The 17,027-nt window shown below is 50.1% G+C and overlaps 14 non-coding genes and 1 pseudogene across 14 annotated transcripts; all 15 read right to left on the minus strand.

The window, feature by feature from the left end:
• Nucleotides 1-1,915: 1,915 nt before the first annotated feature.
• Nucleotides 1,916-2,080, minus strand: LOC142995657 (U1 spliceosomal RNA). The gene has a single exon (XR_012961557.1). It is a non-coding gene; the product is annotated as a U1 spliceosomal RNA (small nuclear RNA).
• Nucleotides 2,081-2,589: 509 nt separating this feature from the next.
• Nucleotides 2,590-2,773, minus strand: LOC142995758 (U2 spliceosomal RNA). The gene has a single exon (XR_012961657.1). It is a non-coding gene; the product is annotated as a U2 spliceosomal RNA (small nuclear RNA).
• A 6,272-nt stretch (nt 2,774-9,045) lies between these two features.
• LOC142995647 (U1 spliceosomal RNA) lies at nt 9,046-9,210 on the minus strand. The gene has a single exon (XR_012961547.1). It is a non-coding gene; the product is annotated as a U1 spliceosomal RNA (small nuclear RNA).
• A 509-nt stretch (nt 9,211-9,719) lies between these two features.
• On the minus strand, nt 9,720-9,910 carry LOC142995674 (U2 spliceosomal RNA). Its single transcript, XR_012961574.1, has one exon. It is a non-coding gene; the product is annotated as a U2 spliceosomal RNA (small nuclear RNA).
• Nucleotides 9,911-10,333: 423 nt separating this feature from the next.
• On the minus strand, nt 10,334-10,498 carry LOC142995665 (U1 spliceosomal RNA). The gene has a single exon (XR_012961565.1). It is a non-coding gene; the product is annotated as a U1 spliceosomal RNA (small nuclear RNA).
• Nucleotides 10,499-11,008: 510 nt separating this feature from the next.
• On the minus strand, nt 11,009-11,199 carry LOC142995676 (U2 spliceosomal RNA). The gene has a single exon (XR_012961576.1). It is a non-coding gene; the product is annotated as a U2 spliceosomal RNA (small nuclear RNA).
• Nucleotides 11,200-11,622: 423 nt separating this feature from the next.
• LOC142995708 (U1 spliceosomal RNA) lies at nt 11,623-11,787 on the minus strand. Its single transcript, XR_012961608.1, has one exon. It is a non-coding gene; the product is annotated as a U1 spliceosomal RNA (small nuclear RNA).
• A 509-nt stretch (nt 11,788-12,296) lies between these two features.
• LOC142995677 (U2 spliceosomal RNA) lies at nt 12,297-12,487 on the minus strand. The gene has a single exon (XR_012961577.1). It is a non-coding gene; the product is annotated as a U2 spliceosomal RNA (small nuclear RNA).
• Nucleotides 12,488-12,910: 423 nt separating this feature from the next.
• On the minus strand, nt 12,911-13,075 carry LOC142995719 (U1 spliceosomal RNA). The gene has a single exon (XR_012961619.1). It is a non-coding gene; the product is annotated as a U1 spliceosomal RNA (small nuclear RNA).
• Nucleotides 13,076-13,584: 509 nt separating this feature from the next.
• LOC142995678 (U2 spliceosomal RNA) lies at nt 13,585-13,775 on the minus strand. The gene has a single exon (XR_012961578.1). It is a non-coding gene; the product is annotated as a U2 spliceosomal RNA (small nuclear RNA).
• Nucleotides 13,776-14,198: 423 nt separating this feature from the next.
• Nucleotides 14,199-14,363, minus strand: LOC142995640 (U1 spliceosomal RNA). Its single transcript, XR_012961540.1, has one exon. It is a non-coding gene; the product is annotated as a U1 spliceosomal RNA (small nuclear RNA).
• A 509-nt stretch (nt 14,364-14,872) lies between these two features.
• Nucleotides 14,873-15,063, minus strand: LOC142995740 (U2 spliceosomal RNA). The gene has a single exon (XR_012961639.1). It is a non-coding gene; the product is annotated as a U2 spliceosomal RNA (small nuclear RNA).
• A 423-nt stretch (nt 15,064-15,486) lies between these two features.
• Nucleotides 15,487-15,650, minus strand: LOC142995658 (U1 spliceosomal RNA). Its single transcript, XR_012961558.1, has one exon. It is a non-coding gene; the product is annotated as a U1 spliceosomal RNA (small nuclear RNA).
• Nucleotides 15,651-16,159: 509 nt separating this feature from the next.
• Nucleotides 16,160-16,350, minus strand: LOC142995755 (U2 spliceosomal RNA). The gene has a single exon (XR_012961654.1). It is a non-coding gene; the product is annotated as a U2 spliceosomal RNA (small nuclear RNA).
• A 323-nt stretch (nt 16,351-16,673) lies between these two features.
• On the minus strand, nt 16,674-16,791 carry LOC142995760 (U2 spliceosomal RNA; annotated as a pseudogene).
• Nucleotides 16,792-17,027: the final 236 nt, after the last annotated feature.

Raw genomic sequence — 17,027 nt, forward strand, 5'->3', positions numbered from 1 at the left:
CTCTTCCTCTTCCACGGAACCTTGCTGCCCCGCTAGTCTTCATGACGTTATCTTCTCCTACATTCACGTCACTTTTCCCATATTTTTCAGTACTCTCATAACTTCGCAGTTTTGTTTTAAACTCGCTGAACGTTATGGCGTCATCTGTCTGGGTGATGTACACGACGAATGGCTTGTATAACTCAGGTAGCCCCTTTATCACCATGGCTATCTGAAGCCCATTGCCAATATACTCGTCTGCTCTTCTCAATGAAGTGAATATATTCTCTGCTCGAATAACATAGTCAGTGACCGTTTCATTCCCAGCCTTATAGAGTGTGGAAAGTTCATAATACAAACTCACAACGCGATGTTTGTCCCTTCCCGCAAAGTGTTCGCGAAGAATCCCCAATGCTTTTCTTCCATTTCGATACGCGTCCCTCATTACCAATGACAAACTTTTGTTGTCTAGACATTGCACTAGCTCTGCGTATGCCTCGCCGCTCTTCGCCTCAGCTTTCGTTTGAGATTCTTCGTCGTCTGGGTCTATCTCGGGGTCTTCCAAGATAGCTTCCCTGAGGCCGCGTATTTCCATGTGCGCGAGGAACCTCGACTCCCAGAGTTCGTAATTTTTCTCATCACCGTCGAATAAAAGTCTGAACCATTTTTGTCCCGTATGACTGGGCCCATAACCTGTAGCGCTAGACATCTTCGCAGCAGTCTATCGTTATAGCAGTCAACAAAACGGTTAGCTCACACCCTCTTGTGGCTAATATTCACGGGAGAACAAATACAGACCGACACCGTCTGGGAACTTAAGAGCGTTTATTTGCGCATGCACGCAGTATAAATAGTGCACGCAGACACACACGTCACAACAGAAAAATAACGTCATAACATAAAATACAACAACATAACGTCACTGTGTGTGCCACTCAACATGACTTTGCCACCCATAACATCAGATATGTTTAACACAGTCTCTCCACGTTGAACATTTCAAACTTCCCCTTAGCATTCTCGTACTTGCTCCAAAAAGCTGCCAAAAGAAGCGGGCTCTTGAAGCTCACGTCGAACCCTCTTCTCCCTGGAAGCCCAACCAAACAATTTATATCTCCAGCCACATACCCCAACACACCTGCAATCATTTTCCTTGAAAAGTCCAAACGAGACATTTCAATTACCCTCCCTTCCTTCATACGCAGGGTGAAGCGTACACAGCAGTGCCTTCGCACACCTACTCTGGCCGACAATATGTCCGCCATTTTGTCACGAACTCAGAGCACATGTGCCGTGAGTCTGTGCAAAGCAACATGCCCCAAAGGGCCCTACCTTCAAAACACACTCACCTCTCAGGAGGAGTAGAAACTCTGTACCTGTAGAAAAAGGACAGAAAAACAAAGAACACTCGGTCAATAACTTTCCAAATACAGACACAACAGCGATAAGGTCGAACAGATCTGGTCACGATAAGGTGTATATACTGATCTTAGCCAAAAGGCCGAGAAGCGATGACCACCAGGCGCCACAACGGACCCACTGCTCCCCTCTGCCGCATGTCTGCATCGCGGTTCTGGATCTTTATGACCAATCGCTAACACCATAGGACCAACTACAACAAAGGAACTTGTCTGTTCAACAGTTAAATATCGCACGACATCATGTCTTCTTGTCTTTTGAAAGACCAAGGGTTACAAAGGTCTTCTCTGCTCGTACCTGTGTTTAAGATGAGCAAAGTGGAGACTTCAAAGTCAAATTGTGCAAAACAGCTCCGTCGTCAACCAACCGGTTTCTGAGTTTTTAGCCACAGAATCCGTGTCGAGCGGGATGGAAGCCAAATGTTGGCCCCTCAAGCCAACCTTACTCGCACGCAGTGTTACCTTTGAACCCCGTCGCTGCGTCGTTTTAGCCATCCATTTGTATTGCACAGCGCGATGAGGGGAGAGCGCGAACGAAGTCCCCCACTACCAGAAATTATGCAGTCGAGATTCCCACATTTGGGGAATTCGCAGGTGTCAGCGCCACCGGAGTGCAATGGTTGCGACCTCGCCCTGGGTGAACCGCCTGGTTGATCATGGTATCTCCCCTGCCAGGTAAGTATGTCTTGCGGTGGCCAGAGACAGTGCCCTCCTTCACAGACTTACTAATCTGGCTGATGGTCAAAAACTTCTTCACGGGGAACAAACCACCTCAACCGGACATGATGTCAGGATGCCCCAGGCCAGTAATTCTCTGTATTCTCCATCTGGTTACGCGTTCAGATCAAACTCGGCACTCGGACACACCGAGTAAAAGCCACCAAAGTGCCTATACCGCGCGGAAAAATGTGACACCATTGCAAATCTGTTACTTGTCAAGGCATCCGCTTAGTTGCTGGTAAGATGTTGATATCTCTCAGCAATAAGTTCTCTACTAACAATAAAACAAGGTACCCTGTTCTTGGTTAGAAAACTGCTTACTGGCGGAAAAAAACGACAACGCACAAGGAGCTTAGCTTCGTTCCCATCTAGGGGGAATAGGCAGCATACTCACAGGACGCAGCGGTGCGGCAGCGTCGGCCTGCCGCCAGCGGGACCTTTTCCCGAGACCATTTTCCTTCCTACAGGTTGAGAGAGGTGCACCGTTCCCGGATGTACTGCAATACCGGGTCGATGCGTGGAGTGGACGGAGCAAGCCCCTATTCCATCTCCTTGCTCCAAAAATCAATTTAATATATGGTCCCCGGGTAGGGGACGTATCAGATATTAAACTGATAAGAACAGATTTTTTTTTTTTTTTTTTTATAAATTTTTATTTTTTCAACACAATTTATCAACACAAATATTAACACACAACAGAGATATACACTTCTATTTTCCATACAATCCAAATACATCCTTCTCACAAACACAAGTCACAAACACACCAACAGTATCACAAACAATTCACCACCCCTATCACCACTGGACAAGATAAACCAACAACAAAAAAACACTCCGGCTAACAATCCCAAAACCCATCAAAAAAAACAACCAAAACAGCTCTCTTACCAGGCAGCAGTCTACCCCCCACACCCGCTTCTCCGCCAGATTCATTTTTCATCTCCCTTTTTCCACCCAAATATTCGCACCAAAAAAAGGACTTACACTACTATTTCCCGCATCAATACAAATACATCCTTCTCACAAACACACAAACAACAGTATCACAAAACCCATCACCACCACCATCAACACTCCCCTGCTGGACAATTTTCACAACAAAAACAAAAACACCCTGACTAACAATCACAAGCCCCATCAAAAAAACAACCAAAACAGCTACAAAACCCTCCTTATCCCAAACACAAACAAAACAACAAAAAACCAACAAACAAACATGAACAGTATCACAAAACCCATCACCACCACCATCACCACAAACCACCTAAAAACAGCTTTTGTACAAGGCAGCAGTGTACACCCTAACAAACACGCCTCACCCTACACCTGTTGCATCGCCACAAGAAACCCGTCCCAGCCCTGTTGATCCTCTTTCTCCCATGATCATCTTCCACGCTGCATGCCCCCACCTGTCTCTGGCCCATTCCAGGCCTTTCCTCCTCTGGTCCCTTCCCATGTACTCTGCGACTGTGGCAAATGCCACTCTCTTGGCTGCCTCCGGCGGCATAGCTCTTCCCTGCCGAGTGCGGATGTTTCGCGCCATCCACCTTGCTTCATTTACACAGTTTAACACAATCCAAAGGCACCTCCACCTCCGTGCAGTTTTTTGCCTGCCGGCTCCGAACAAGACCATCTGGCACTGCAATGCCAATCCAGCGTCCAGGAACAGCTTCACCAGCGTCTCGCACTGATTCCACAGAGCCCTGGCTGCTATGCAGTCCCACAAACAGTGCTGGACCGTCTCCTCGTTCCCACAACGGGGCCATTGACACGCCCCAGAGGGAGCCAATCTTCGGGCATGCAGCACTCCCTGGACGGGCAGGATCCCATGCGCAACCTGCCAGGCCAGGTCCTTGTGGCGATGCAGCAGCCCTGGGTGGGCCACCTCCTTCCAAACTTCCTCTGACCGGCCTAATGCCAGTCCCCACACATGGCACACCGGCTCCCTGCCCTGTACAAAAGACAACATAGCTTTGTGCTTACACAACCTTTCCCTCCCCACCCCTTCCAGCCCCATTTTCTTCAAGAACAGTTTTGTCCCTCCGTACCCCCCAGTCATCTCAAAGGCGAGCGGGACAGTCAAGGGAACTTTCAAAACACCAATACTTCTCAAATAAAATCCCACAAAAAATTTCACAAAGAATGCCGCCTTACAAGACAACGACAGGCACATAGACACATGCAAAGCAATGAAATGGCACCACAACACAGAATGAAAATCCAAAATCCCTTTCCCCCTTTTTCCGGCCTCCTCTTTAGCACCACCCTCTGCAACCTGTCCCATTTCGTTCCCCAAAAGAAATAAAAAACGGCCCGATCCAGCCGCGCTAGGACACTCCTTGGCGGCACAAACACAACACTGACGAAAAGCAACAAAGGTAGGATCGTCGCCTTCAAAATTAGGTTCTTGCCTTCCCAAGTTAGCTGCCTCAGTCTCCAAAACTGCAGCTTCCTCTCCACTTTCTTCAGAACCCCCTCCCAATTTCCATCCCCCTGTCCCTCTGAATCAAACTGCACCCCGAGGATCCTCATCTGGCCCATATTCACCGCCAGGGGCATTCTGCTGCGCTCCGTCTCCGTCCACCGTCCGTACAGCTTGACTCCGCATTTCTCCCTGTTCAGCTTTGCTGCCGACGCCCGCCCAACCCACTCTGTTCTTTCCAACGTTCTATCAACTGCACCCTGGTCTGCACAGAGCACAGTCACGTCATCCATATACAGGATGCATATTGCCTCTTGCCCTCCGCTTCCTGGGATGCCAAGCCCACTTAGCCGGGTATCCCTCCTCAAAACTTGTGCCAGTGGCTCCATGCAGCACACGAACAGGAGCAGCGACAGCGGGCAACCCTGGCGGACGCCACAGTTGACGTTCACCGCCTTCGATAAACACCCGTTCACCAACACCTTGCTTTGCACACTCGTATAGAGCAGCCCCACCCTCGCCAAGAAGCCCCCCGGAAAACCCATTCTCTTCAATACCTGGAACATGTAGTAGTGCGAAACCCGATCATACGCCTTCTCAAAATCCAGGTTCACCACAGCAACAGCGCAGGTTTGATCCGGGTGGATCACGTCACCTAGCACAGTCTTCATCCTGCGGGTTAAGATCTTGCTGTATAGTTTAAAGTCAAAGTTCAGCAGGGTGATAGGTCGCCAATTCTTTATGTCCTCCCTCTCTCCCTTCTTGAAAAGGAGAGTGACCACCCCCTCCCGAAAGCTCTTCGGTAGGATACTGAGCTTCTCAAACTCCTCGAAGACTGCTAGCAAATCAGAACTAAGCACATCCCAAAATCCCAAATAAAACTCATAAGGCAGCCCATCTGACCCCGGGGCCTTCCCTTTTTTGAACGAGTGAAGGCTTTCCACCAGCTCCTCCTTCCCTATCCCGTTCTCCAATCCCCTTGTGTCACGCACCACCCCATCGACAAACTCCAGTACCTCCCCCATCCTCTCCTCCTCTACCTCTTTATTCCCAAATACCTCCGAGTAAAACCTCTCTACCACCCCCAACATGCCCTTCGTGTCGCTCCTAATTTCCCCATCCTCCCCCTTCAGGCCTGTCAGTAGCACACGCCGCGATAAGATCTTTTTAAAGAAGTACCTGGTGCATTTCTCCCCTTCATCTATCTCCTTCTCCTTACACCTAAACATTATGGCTCTGCTCTTATTTACTGCTAATGTCGCCATCTCTTTCTTCACCTCGTCCAAATCCTCACCAAAATCAAAACCCATGTGTACCAAGTCGGCGTACCTGTTCAAACGTCTCTGTAACCCCCCCCACACCCTGCCCTCCTTCGCCCTCCTCCTTCTCCCCTGTTGAATGAAAAAACCCTTGATCCTTGTTTTTGCCTCCTCCCACCACTCAGCCCGTGTATCAAAAAAAACTTGGAGGGACTGCCAGTCTTTGTATTGTTCTCTGAAGGCCTTCGCTACTGCTCGGTCTTCCAACAGCCGACAGTTCAGCTTCCATAAACCTCTGCCCACCGCTACTCCCGACTTCACGGACAGGGAGCAGCTCAGCAGGGAATGGTCTGAAAAGAATACTGGGCTCAGAGATGCAGTCAGACCTTCAAACCCCCTGGCAAAGAGGAAGTCAATCCTCGACGCACGGGTCCCATCCCTCGTCTGCCAGGTAAACCCCTCCTTTCCCGGGTTGAGGGCAGCATACATGTCCTGGAGCTTGAAATCCGTCAGGAGTCGCTGTAAGTAGAACGAGGTCTTGTCCACCTTAAAATCCTCACCCACCCCTTTACGTCCCACCCTGCTCAGAACACAATTGAAATCCCCCGCCAATATCACCGGGGCCCGTCCCAGAAGGTAGGCGGGGAGCTCCTGCAGCAATTCCCACCTCTCCTTCTTTAAGGGTGAACAATAAACGTTAACAAGGTTGAAACTCATCCCATTAAATGACAGTGATAAGAACAGTGCCCTACCACAAACCACCACTGTGCTCCCCGTCACCTGTATTCCCTTGTTTTTTACCAGAACTGCCACCCCATCACACCTGTTTTCTGCCGAGCCGCTCCAAAGCGACGGCCCCAGTCGCCACATGGACTCCCATTGTCCGTAGGAGGGGCGATATGGAAGCGCGCATTCCTGCAGACAAACCACGTCTGCCTGCACACCCTCCAATGCTGACAAAACAGTTCTTGCCCTCCTTACAGTTGTCACCCTACATACATTGATGGTGGCCACTGTGAGTGGCATGTGCTGGTTTCCCATTTTTACATTAAGGACAGTGAAAAACACCCAAACCAATCCCACACCAAACAAGTGGATACTTTTAGACACCTCCCCATTGCTCCCCTCTTAGGTTGCACCACCACCTCCTGGGTCATCCGCAGGTGAACTACTTGAGGGGACATCAGTCTCGCTCACGTACGGGATTCGGTTTGGGGACTGCACAGGATACACTGGGGAGCACCCTGACCTCTCGCTGTTTGATTGTCCCCTCAGACCCCACCTCTCCCTCACCCCACTCCTCCGTTTTTTCCTTACTCCCCCATTGTCGGTTTTGCCCTCCGCCCCCCTCTTCAACAGTGTTGCCTCCACGCTATCACTGATGTCGTCCTCGGATACCGTTACCATGGAGGCCGAGTCTGACTCTGACGAATCAGACAGTGGTCCCACCGCTGCTTCCTTTACTTCCCCCACATTTCTATCTCCCACATTCCTATCTCCCTCTACCTCATTCATTCTCAGCTGCCTGAGTCTCACCTGCAGCCTGCTGCTTTCTCCGACCTCCTCCTCGCTCTCCCCCTCACATCCTACCACATACGCCGTGCCACCACTCCCACCATCTACACCCTCACCACCCCCCACTTCAGCAGCATATTCCCCCCTTCCTCCAGCCACACCCTCCTTTCCTGCCCCATCGGCGGTAACTCTAACCTCTTCCTCCTCCTCCCTTTCACTATCTGGGCCTTCCTCACCCCCTTCTGCTCTCACAGCTTCCTCCTGCACTCTGGCCGTCTCCTCCTCCCTATGCCGCTCCGTATCCGCTGCCCCTGCTTTCCTTGCTCTGTTTGCAAAGGAGTCTGGGCAGTTTCGGAACATGTGCGTAGCTGAGCCACAGAGGTTGCAACGCCTCCCTGTCGGGCAATCAGCTGCCATGTGCCCCACCTCTCGACATTTGGAGCAAACAATTGCTTGACACCCCGCTGCCAGGTGACCATACTCCCCACATTTCCTACACAGCTTCGGCTGCCCCTGGTAAAACACCAACCCCCGGTCCTCCCCTAGCACAATCATAGTAGGCAGCTGTCTGAACCCCCCATAGCCGGTCCTATCCTCAACGAGCCTCACAGGGACCCGCCAGCTCCCTGTCCAAATCCCATCTATGTCCAATACCTTCTGCACTGGGCCCCTTGTCTGGCAGTAACGAGCCAGCCAGGTAAGAATATCCTCCGCCTCCACTGTCTCATTAAACATTTTCAGAAACACCGTCTTTACTGAATCGTCAGTCAGTCTCTCCACATTGAACATTTCAAACTTCCCCTTGGCATTCTCGTACTTGCTCCAAAAAGCTGCCAAAAGAAACGGGCTCTTGAAGCTCACGTCGAACCCTCTTCTCCCTGGAAGCCCAACCAAACAATTTATATCTCCCGCCACATACCCCAACACACCTGCAATCATTTTCCTGGAAAAGTCCAAACGAGACATTTCAATTACCCTCCCTTCCTTCATACGCAAGGTGAAGCGTACACAGCAGTGCCTTCGCACACCTACTCTGGCCGACAATATGTCCGCCATTTTGTCACAGACTCAAAGCACATGTGCCGTGAGTCTGGGCAAAGCAACATGCCCCAAAGGGCCGTACCTTCAAACCACACTCACCTCTCAGGAGGAGTAGAGACTCTGTACCTGTAGAAAGGAGACAAAAAAAACAAAGAACACTCGGTCGATAATTTTCCAAATACAAACGAAATCAGCAATAAGGTCGAACAGATCTGGTCACGATAAGGTATATATACTGATCTTAGCCAAAAGGCCGAGAAGCGATGACCACCAGGCGCCACAACGGACCCACTGCTCCCCTCTGCCGCATGTCTGCATCGCGGTTCTGGATCTTTATGACCAATCGCTAACACCATAGGACCAACTACAACAAAGGAACTTGTCTGTTCAACAGTTAAATATCGCACGACATCATGTCTTCTTGTCTTTTGAAAGACCAAGGGTTACAAAGGTCTTCTCTGCTCGTACCTGTGTTTAGGATGAGCAAAGTGGAGACTTCAAAGTCAAATTGTGCAAAACAGCTCCGTCGTCAACCAACCGGTTTCTGAGTTTTTAGCCACAGAATCCGTGTCGAGCGGGATGGAAGCCAAATGTTGGCCCCTCAAGCCAACCTTACTCGTACGCAGTGTTACCTTTGAACCCCGTCACTGCGTCGTTTTAGCCATCCATTTGTATTGCACAGCGCGATGAGGGGAGAGCGCGAACGCAGTCCCCCACTACCAGAAATTATGCAGTCGAGATTCCCACATTTGGGGAATTCGCAGGTGTCAGCGCCACCGGAGTGCAATGGTTGCGACCTCGCCCTGGGTGAACCGCCTGGTTGATTATGGTATCTCCCCTGCCAGGTAAGTATGTCTTGCGGTGGCCAGAGACAGTGCCCTCCTTCACAGACTTACTAATCTGGCTGATGGTCAAAGACTTCTTCACGGGGAACAAACCACCTCAACCGGACATGATGTCAGGATGCCCCAGGCCAGTAATTCTCTGTATTCTCCATCTGGTTACGCATTCAGATCAAACTCAGCACTCGGACACACCGAGTAAAAGCCACCAAAGTGCCTATACCGCGCGGAAAAATGTGACACCATTGCAAATCTGTTACTTGTCAAGGCATCCGCTTAGTTGCTGGTAAGATGTTGATATCTCTCAGCAATAAGTTCTCTACTAACAATAAAACAAGGTACCCTGTTCTTGGTTAGAAAACTGCTTACTGGCGGAAAAAACCGACAAAGCACAAGGAGCTTAGCTTCGTTCCCATCTAGGGGGAATAGGCAGCATACTCACAGGACGCAGCGGTGCGGCAGCAAAAGGCTGCCGCCAGCGGGACCTTTTCCCGACACCGTTTTCCTTCCTACAGGTCGAAAGAGGTGCACCGTTCCCGGATGTACTGCAATACCGGGTCGATGCGTGGAGTGGACGGAGCAAGCCCCTATTCCATCTCCCTGCTCCAAAAATCAATTTAATATATGGTCCCCGGGTAGGGGACGTATCAGATATTAAACTGATAAGAACAGATACTACACTTGATCTTAGCCAAAAGGCCGAGAAGCGATGACCACCAGGCGCCACAACGGACCCACTGCTCCCCTCTGCCGCATGTCTGCATCGCGGTTCTGGATCTTTATGACCAATCGCTAACACCATAGGACCAACTACAACAAAGGAACTTGTCTGTTCAACAGTTAAATATCGCACGACATCATGTCTTCTTGTCTTTTGAAAGACCAAGGGTTACAAAGGTCTTCTCTGCTCGTACCTGTGTTTAGGATGAGCAAAGTGGAGACTTCAAAGTCAAATTGTGCAAAACAGCTCCGTCGTCAACCAACCGGTTTCTGAGTTTTTAGCCACAGAATCCGTGTCGAGTGGGATGGAAGCCAAATGTTGGCCCCTCAAGCCAACCTTACTCGTACGCAGTGTTACCTTTGAACCCCGTCACTGCGTCGTTTTAGCCATCCATTTGTATTGCACAGCGCGATGAGGGGAGAGCGCGAACGCAGTCCCCCACTACCAGAAATTATGCAGTCGAGATTCCCACATTTGGGGAATTCGCAGGTGTCAGCGCCACCGGAGTGCAATGGTTGCGAACTCGCCCTGGGTGAACCGCCTGGTTGATCATGGTATGTCCCCTGCCAGGTAAGTATGTCTTGCGGTGGCCAGAGACAGTGCCCTCCTTCACAGACTTACTAATCTGGCTGATGGTCAAAGAGATTCTTCACGGGGAACAAACCACCTCAACCGGACATGATGTCAGGATGCCCCAGGCCAGTAATTCTCTGTATTCTCCATCTGGTTACGCATTCAGATCAAACTCAGCACTCGGACACACCGAGTAAAAGCCACCAAAGTGCCTATACCGCGCGGAAAAATGTGACACCATTGCAAATCTGTTACTTGTCAAGGCATCCGCTTAGTTGCTGGTAAGATGTTGATATCTCTCAGCAATAAGTTCTCTACTAACAATAAAACAAGGTACCCTGTTCTTGGTTAGAAAACTGCTTACTGGCGGAAAAAACCGACAAAGCACAAGGAGCTTAGCTTCGTTCCCATCTAGGGGGAATAGGCAGCATACTCACAGGACGCAGCGGTGCGGCAGCAAAAGGCTGCCGCCAGCGGGACCTTTTCCCGACACCATTTTCCTTCCTACAGGTCGAAAGAGGTGCACCGTTCCCGGATGTACTGCAATACCGGGTCGATGCGTGGAGTGGACGGAGCAAGCCCCTATTCCATCTCCCTGCTCCAAAAATCAATTTAATATATGGTCCCCGGGTAGGGGACGTATCAGATATTAAACTGATAAGAACAGATACTACACTTGATCTTAGCCAAAAGGCCGAGAAGCGATGACCACCAGGCGCCACAACGGACCCACTGCTCCCCTCTGCCGCATGTCTGCATCGCGGTTCTGGATCTTTATGACCAATCGCTAACACCATAGGACCAACTACAACAAAGGAACTTGTCTGTTCAACAGTTAAATATCGCACGACATCATGTCTTCTTGTCTTTTGAAAGACCAAGGGTTACAAAGGTCTTCTCTGCTCGTACCTGTGTTTAGGATGAGCAAAGTGGAGACTTCAAAGTCAAATTGTGCAAAACAGCTCCGTCGTCAACCAACCGGTTTCTGAGTTTTTAGCCACAGAATCCGTGTCGAGCGGGATGGAAGCCAAATGTTGGCCCCTCAAGCCAACCTTACTCGTACGCAGTGTTACCTTTGAACCCCGTCACTGCGTCGTTTTAGCCATCCATTTGTATTGCACAGCGCGATGAGGGGAGAGCGCGAACGCAGTCCCCCACTACCAGAAATTATGCAGTCGAGATTCCCACATTTGGGGAATTCGCAGGTGTCAGCGCCACCGGAGTGCAATGGTTGCGACCTCGCCCTGGGTGAACCGCCTGGTTGATCATGGTATCTCCCCTGCCAGGTAAGTATGTCTTGCGGTGGCCAGAGACAGTGCCCTCCTTCACAGACTTACTAATCTGGCTGATGGTCAAAGACTTCTTCACGGGGAACAAACCACCTCAACCGGACATGATGTCAGGATGCCCCAGGCCAGTAATTCTCTGTATTCTCCATCTGGTTACGCATTCAGATCAAACTCAGCACTCGGACACACCGAGTAAAAGCCACCAAAGTGCCTATACCGCGCGGAAAAATGTGACACCATTGCAAATCTGTTACTTGTCAAGGCATCCGCTTAGTTGCTGGTAAGATGTTGATATCTCTCAGCAATAAGTTCTCTACTAACAATAAAACAAGGTACCCTGTTCTTGGTTAGAAAACTGCTTACTGGCGGAAAAAACCGACAAAGCACAAGGAGCTTAGCTTCGTTCCCATCTAGGGGGAATAGGCAGCATACTCACAGGACGCAGCGGTGCGGCAGCAAAAGGCTGCCGCCAGCGGGACCTTTTCCCGACACCGTTTTCCTTCCTACAGGTCGAAAGAGGTGCACCGTTCCCGGATGTACTGCAATACCGGGTCGATGCGTGGAGTGGACGGAGCAAGCCCCTATTCCATCTCCCTGCTCCAAAAATCAATTTAATATATGGTCCCCGGGTAGGGGACGTATCAGATATTAAACTGATAAGAACAGATACTACACTTGATCTTAGCCAAAAGGCCGAGAAGCGATGACCACCAGGCGCCACAACGGACCCACTGCTCCCCTCTGCCGCATGTCTGCATCGCGGTTCTGGATCTTTATGACCAATCGCTAACACCATAGGACCAACTACAACAAAGGAACTTGTCTGTTCAACAGTTAAATATCGCACGACATCATGTCTTCTTGTCTTTTGAAAGACCAAGGGTTACAAAGGTCTTCTCTGCTCGTACCTGTGTTTAGGATGAGCAAAGTGGAGACTTCAAAGTCAAATTGTGCAAAACAGCTCCGTCGTCAACCAACCGGTTTCTGAGTTTTTAGCCACAGAATCCGTGTCGAGCGGGATGGAAGCCAAATGTTGGCCCCTCAAGCCAACCTTACTCGTACGCAGTGTTACCTTTGAACCCCGTCACTGCGTCGTTTTAGCCATCCATTTGTATTGCACAGCGCGATGAGGGGAGAGCGCGAACGCAGTCCCCCACTACCAGAAATTATGCAGTCGAGATTCCCACATTTGGGGAATTCGCAGGTGTCAGCGCCACCGGAGTGCAATGGTTGCGACCTCGCCCTGGGTGAACCGCCTGGTTGATCATGGTATCTCCCCTGCCAGGTAAGTATGTCTTGCGGTGGCCAGAGACAGTGCCCTCCTTCACAGACTTACTAATCTGGCTGATGGTCAAAGACTTCTTCACGGGGAACAAACCACCTCAACCGGACATGATGTCAGGATGCCCCAGGCCAGTAATTCTCTGTATTCTCCATCTGGTTACGCATTCAGATCAAACTCAGCACTTGGACACACCGAGTAAAAGCCACCAAAGTGCCTATACCGCGCGGAAAAATGTGACACCATTGCAAATCTGTTACTTGTCAAGGCATCCGCTTAGTTGCTGGTAAGATGTTGATATCTCTCAGCAATAAGTTCTCTACTAACAATAAAACAAGGTACCCTGTTCTTGGTTAGAAAACTGCTTACTGGCGGAAAAAACCGACAAAGCACAAGGAGCTTAGCTTCGTTCCCATCTAGGGGGAATAGGCAGCATACTCACAGGACGCAGCGGTGCGGCAGCAAAAGGCTGCCGCCAGCGGGACCTTTTCCCGACACCATTTTCCTTCCTACAGGTCGAAAGAGGTGCACCGTTCCCGGATGTACTGCAATACCGGGTCGATGCGTGGAGTGGACGGAGCAAGCCCCTATTCCATCTCCCTGCTCCAAAAATCAATTTAATATATGGTCCCCGGGTAGGGGACGTATCAGATATTAAACTGATAAGAACAGATACTACACTTGATCTTAGCCAAAAGGCCGAGAAGCGATGACCACCAGGCGCCACAACGGACCCACTGCTCCCCTCTGCCGCATGTCTGCATCGCGGTTCTGGATCGTTATGACCAATCGCTAACACCATAGGACCAACTACAACAAAGGAACTTGTCTGTTCAACAGTTAAATATCGCACGACATCATGTCTTCTTGTCTTTTGAAAGACCAAGGGTTACAAAGGTCTTCTCTGCTCGTACCTGTGTTTAGGATGAGCAAAGTGGAGACTTCAAAGTCAAATTGTGCAAAACAGCTCCGTCGTCAACCAACCGGTTTCTGAGTTTTTAGCCACAGAATCCGTGTCGAGCGGGATGGAAGCCAAATGTTGGCCCCTCAAGCCAACCTTACTCGTACGCAGTGTTACCTTTGAACCCCGTCACTGCGTCGTTTTAGCCATCCATTTGTATTGCACAGCGCGATGAGGGGAGAGCGCGAACGCAGTCCCCCACTACCAGAAATTATGCAGTCGAGATTCCCACATTTGGGGAATTCGCAGGTGTCAGCGCCACCGGAGTGCAATGGTTGCGACCTCGCCCTGGGTGAACCGCTTGGTTGATCATGGTATCTCCCCTGCCAGGTAAGTATGTCTTGCGGTAGCCAGAGACAGTGCCTTCCTTCACAGACTTACTAATCTGGCTGATGGTCAAAGACTTCTTCACGGGGAACAAACCACCTCAACCGGACATGATGTCAGGATGCCCCAGGCCAGTAATTCTCTGTATTCTCCATCTGGTTACGCATTCAGATCAAACTCAGCACTCGGACACACCGAGTAAAAGCCACCAAAGTGCCTATACCGCTCGGAAAAATGTGACACCATTGCAAATCTGTTACTTGTCAAGGCATCCGCTTAGTTGCTGGTAAGATGTTGATATCTCTCAGCAATAAGTTCTCTACTAACAATAAAACAAGGTACCCTGTTCTTGGTTAGAAAACTGCTTACTGGCGGAAAAAACCGACAAAGCACAAGGAGCTTAGCTTCGTTCCCATCTAGGGGGAATAGGCAGCATACTCACAGGACGCAGCGGTGCGGCAGCAAAAGGCTGCCGCCAGCGGGACCTTTTCCCGACACCGTTTTCCTTCCTACAGGTCGAAAGAGGTGCACCGTTCCCGGATGTACTGCAATACCGGGTCGATGCGTGGAGTGGACGGAGCAAGCCCCTATTCCATCTCCCTGCCCCAAAAATCAATTTAATATATGGTCCCCGGGTAGGGGACGTATCAGATATTAAACTGATAAGAACAGATACTACACTTGATCTTAGCCAAAAGGCCGAGAAGCGATGACCACCAGGCGCCACAACGGACCCACTGCTCCCCTCTGCCGCATGTCTGCATCGCGGTTCTGGATCTTTATGACCAATCGCTAACACCATAGGACCAACTACAACAAAGGAACTTGTCTGTTCAACAGTTAAATATCGCACGACATCATGTCTTCTTGTCTTTTGAAAGACCAAGGGTTACAAAGGTCTTCTCTGCTCGTACCTGTGTTTAGGATGAGCAAAGTGGAGACTTCAAAGTCAAATTGTGCAAAACAGCTCCGTCGTCAACCAACCGGTTTCTGAGTTTTTAGCCACAGAATCCGTGTCGAGCGGGATGGAAGCCAAATGTTGGCCCCTCAAGCCAACCTTACTCGTACGCAGTGTTACCTTTGAACCCCGTCACTGCGTCGTTTTAGCCATCCATTTGTATTGCACAGCGCGATGAGGGGAGAGCGCGAACGCAGTCCCCCACTACCAGAAATTATGCAGTCGAGATTCCCACATTTGGGGAATTCGCAGGTGTCGGGGCCACCGAGTGCAATGGTTGCGACCTCGCCCTGGGTGAACCGCCTAGTTGATCATGGTATCTCCCCTGCCAGGTAAGTATGTCTTGCGGTGGCCAGAGACAGTGCCCTCCTTCACAGACTTACTAATCTGGCTGATGGTCAAAGACTTCTTCACGGGGAACAAACCACCTCAACCGGACATGATGTCAGGATGCCCCAGGCCAGTAATTCTCTGTATTCTCCATCTGGTTACGCATTCAGATCGAACTCAGCACTCGGACACACCGAGTAAAAGCCACCAAAGTGCCTATACCGCGCGGAAAAATGTGACACCATTGCAAATCTGTTACTTGTCAAGGCATCCGCTTAGTTGCTGGTAAGATGTTGATATCTCTCAGCAATAAGTTCTCTACTAACAATAAAACAAGGTACCCTGTTCTTGGTTAGAAAACTGCTTACTGGCGGAAAAAACCGACAAAGCACAAGGAGCTTAGCTTCGTTCCCATCTAGGGGGAATAGGCAGCATACTCACAGGACGCAGCGGTGCGGCAGCAAAAGGCTGCCGCCAGCGGGACCTTTTCCCGACACCATTTTCCTTCCTACAGGTCGAAAGAGGTGCACCGTTCCCGGATGTACTGCAATACCGGGTCGATGCGTGGAGTGGACGGAGCAAGCCCCTATTCCATCTCCCTGCTCCAAAAATCAATTTAGTATATGGTCCCCGGGTAGGGGACGTATCAGATATTAAACTGATAAGAACAGATACTACACTTGATCTTAGCATAAAGGCCGAGAAGCGATGACCACCAGGCACCACAACGGACCCACTGCTCCCCTCTGCCGCATGTCTGCATTGCGGTTCTGGATCTTTATGACCAATCGCTAACACCATAGGACCAACTACAACAAAGGAACTTGTCTGTTCAACAGTTAAATATCGCACGACATCATGTCTTCTTGTCTTTTGAAAGACCAAGGGTTACAAAGGTCTTCTCTGCTCGTACCTGTGTTTAGGATGAGCAAAATGGAGACTTCAAAGTCAAATTGTGCAAAACAGCTCCGTCGTCAACCAACCGGTTTCTGAGTTTTTAGCCACAGAATCCGTGTCGAGCGGGATGGAAGCCAAATGTTGGCCCCTCAAGCCAAATTTAATATATGGTCCCCGGGTAGGGGACGTATCAGATATTAAACTGATAAGAACAGATACTACACTTGATCTTAGCCAAAAGGCCGAGAAGCGATGACCACCAGGCGCCACAACGGACCCACTGCTCCCCTCTGCCGCATGTCTGCATCGCGGTTCTGGATCTTTATGACCAATCGCTAACACCATAGGACCAACTACAACAAAGGAACTTGTCTGTTCAACAGTTAAATATCGCACGACATCATGTCTTCTTGTCTTTTGAAAGACCAAGGGTTACAAAGGTCTTCTCTGCTCGTACCTGTGTTTAGGATGAGCAAAGTGGAGACTTCAA

Source organism: Genypterus blacodes, unplaced genomic scaffold (genome assembly GCF_046128005.1).
Source record: "Genypterus blacodes isolate CSIRO-AG114 ecotype Tasmania unplaced genomic scaffold, CSIRO-AGI_Gbla_v1 ptg000033l_1, whole genome shotgun sequence".
In the NCBI taxonomy this organism is placed as follows: Eukaryota; Metazoa; Chordata; class Actinopteri; order Ophidiiformes; family Ophidiidae; genus Genypterus; species Genypterus blacodes.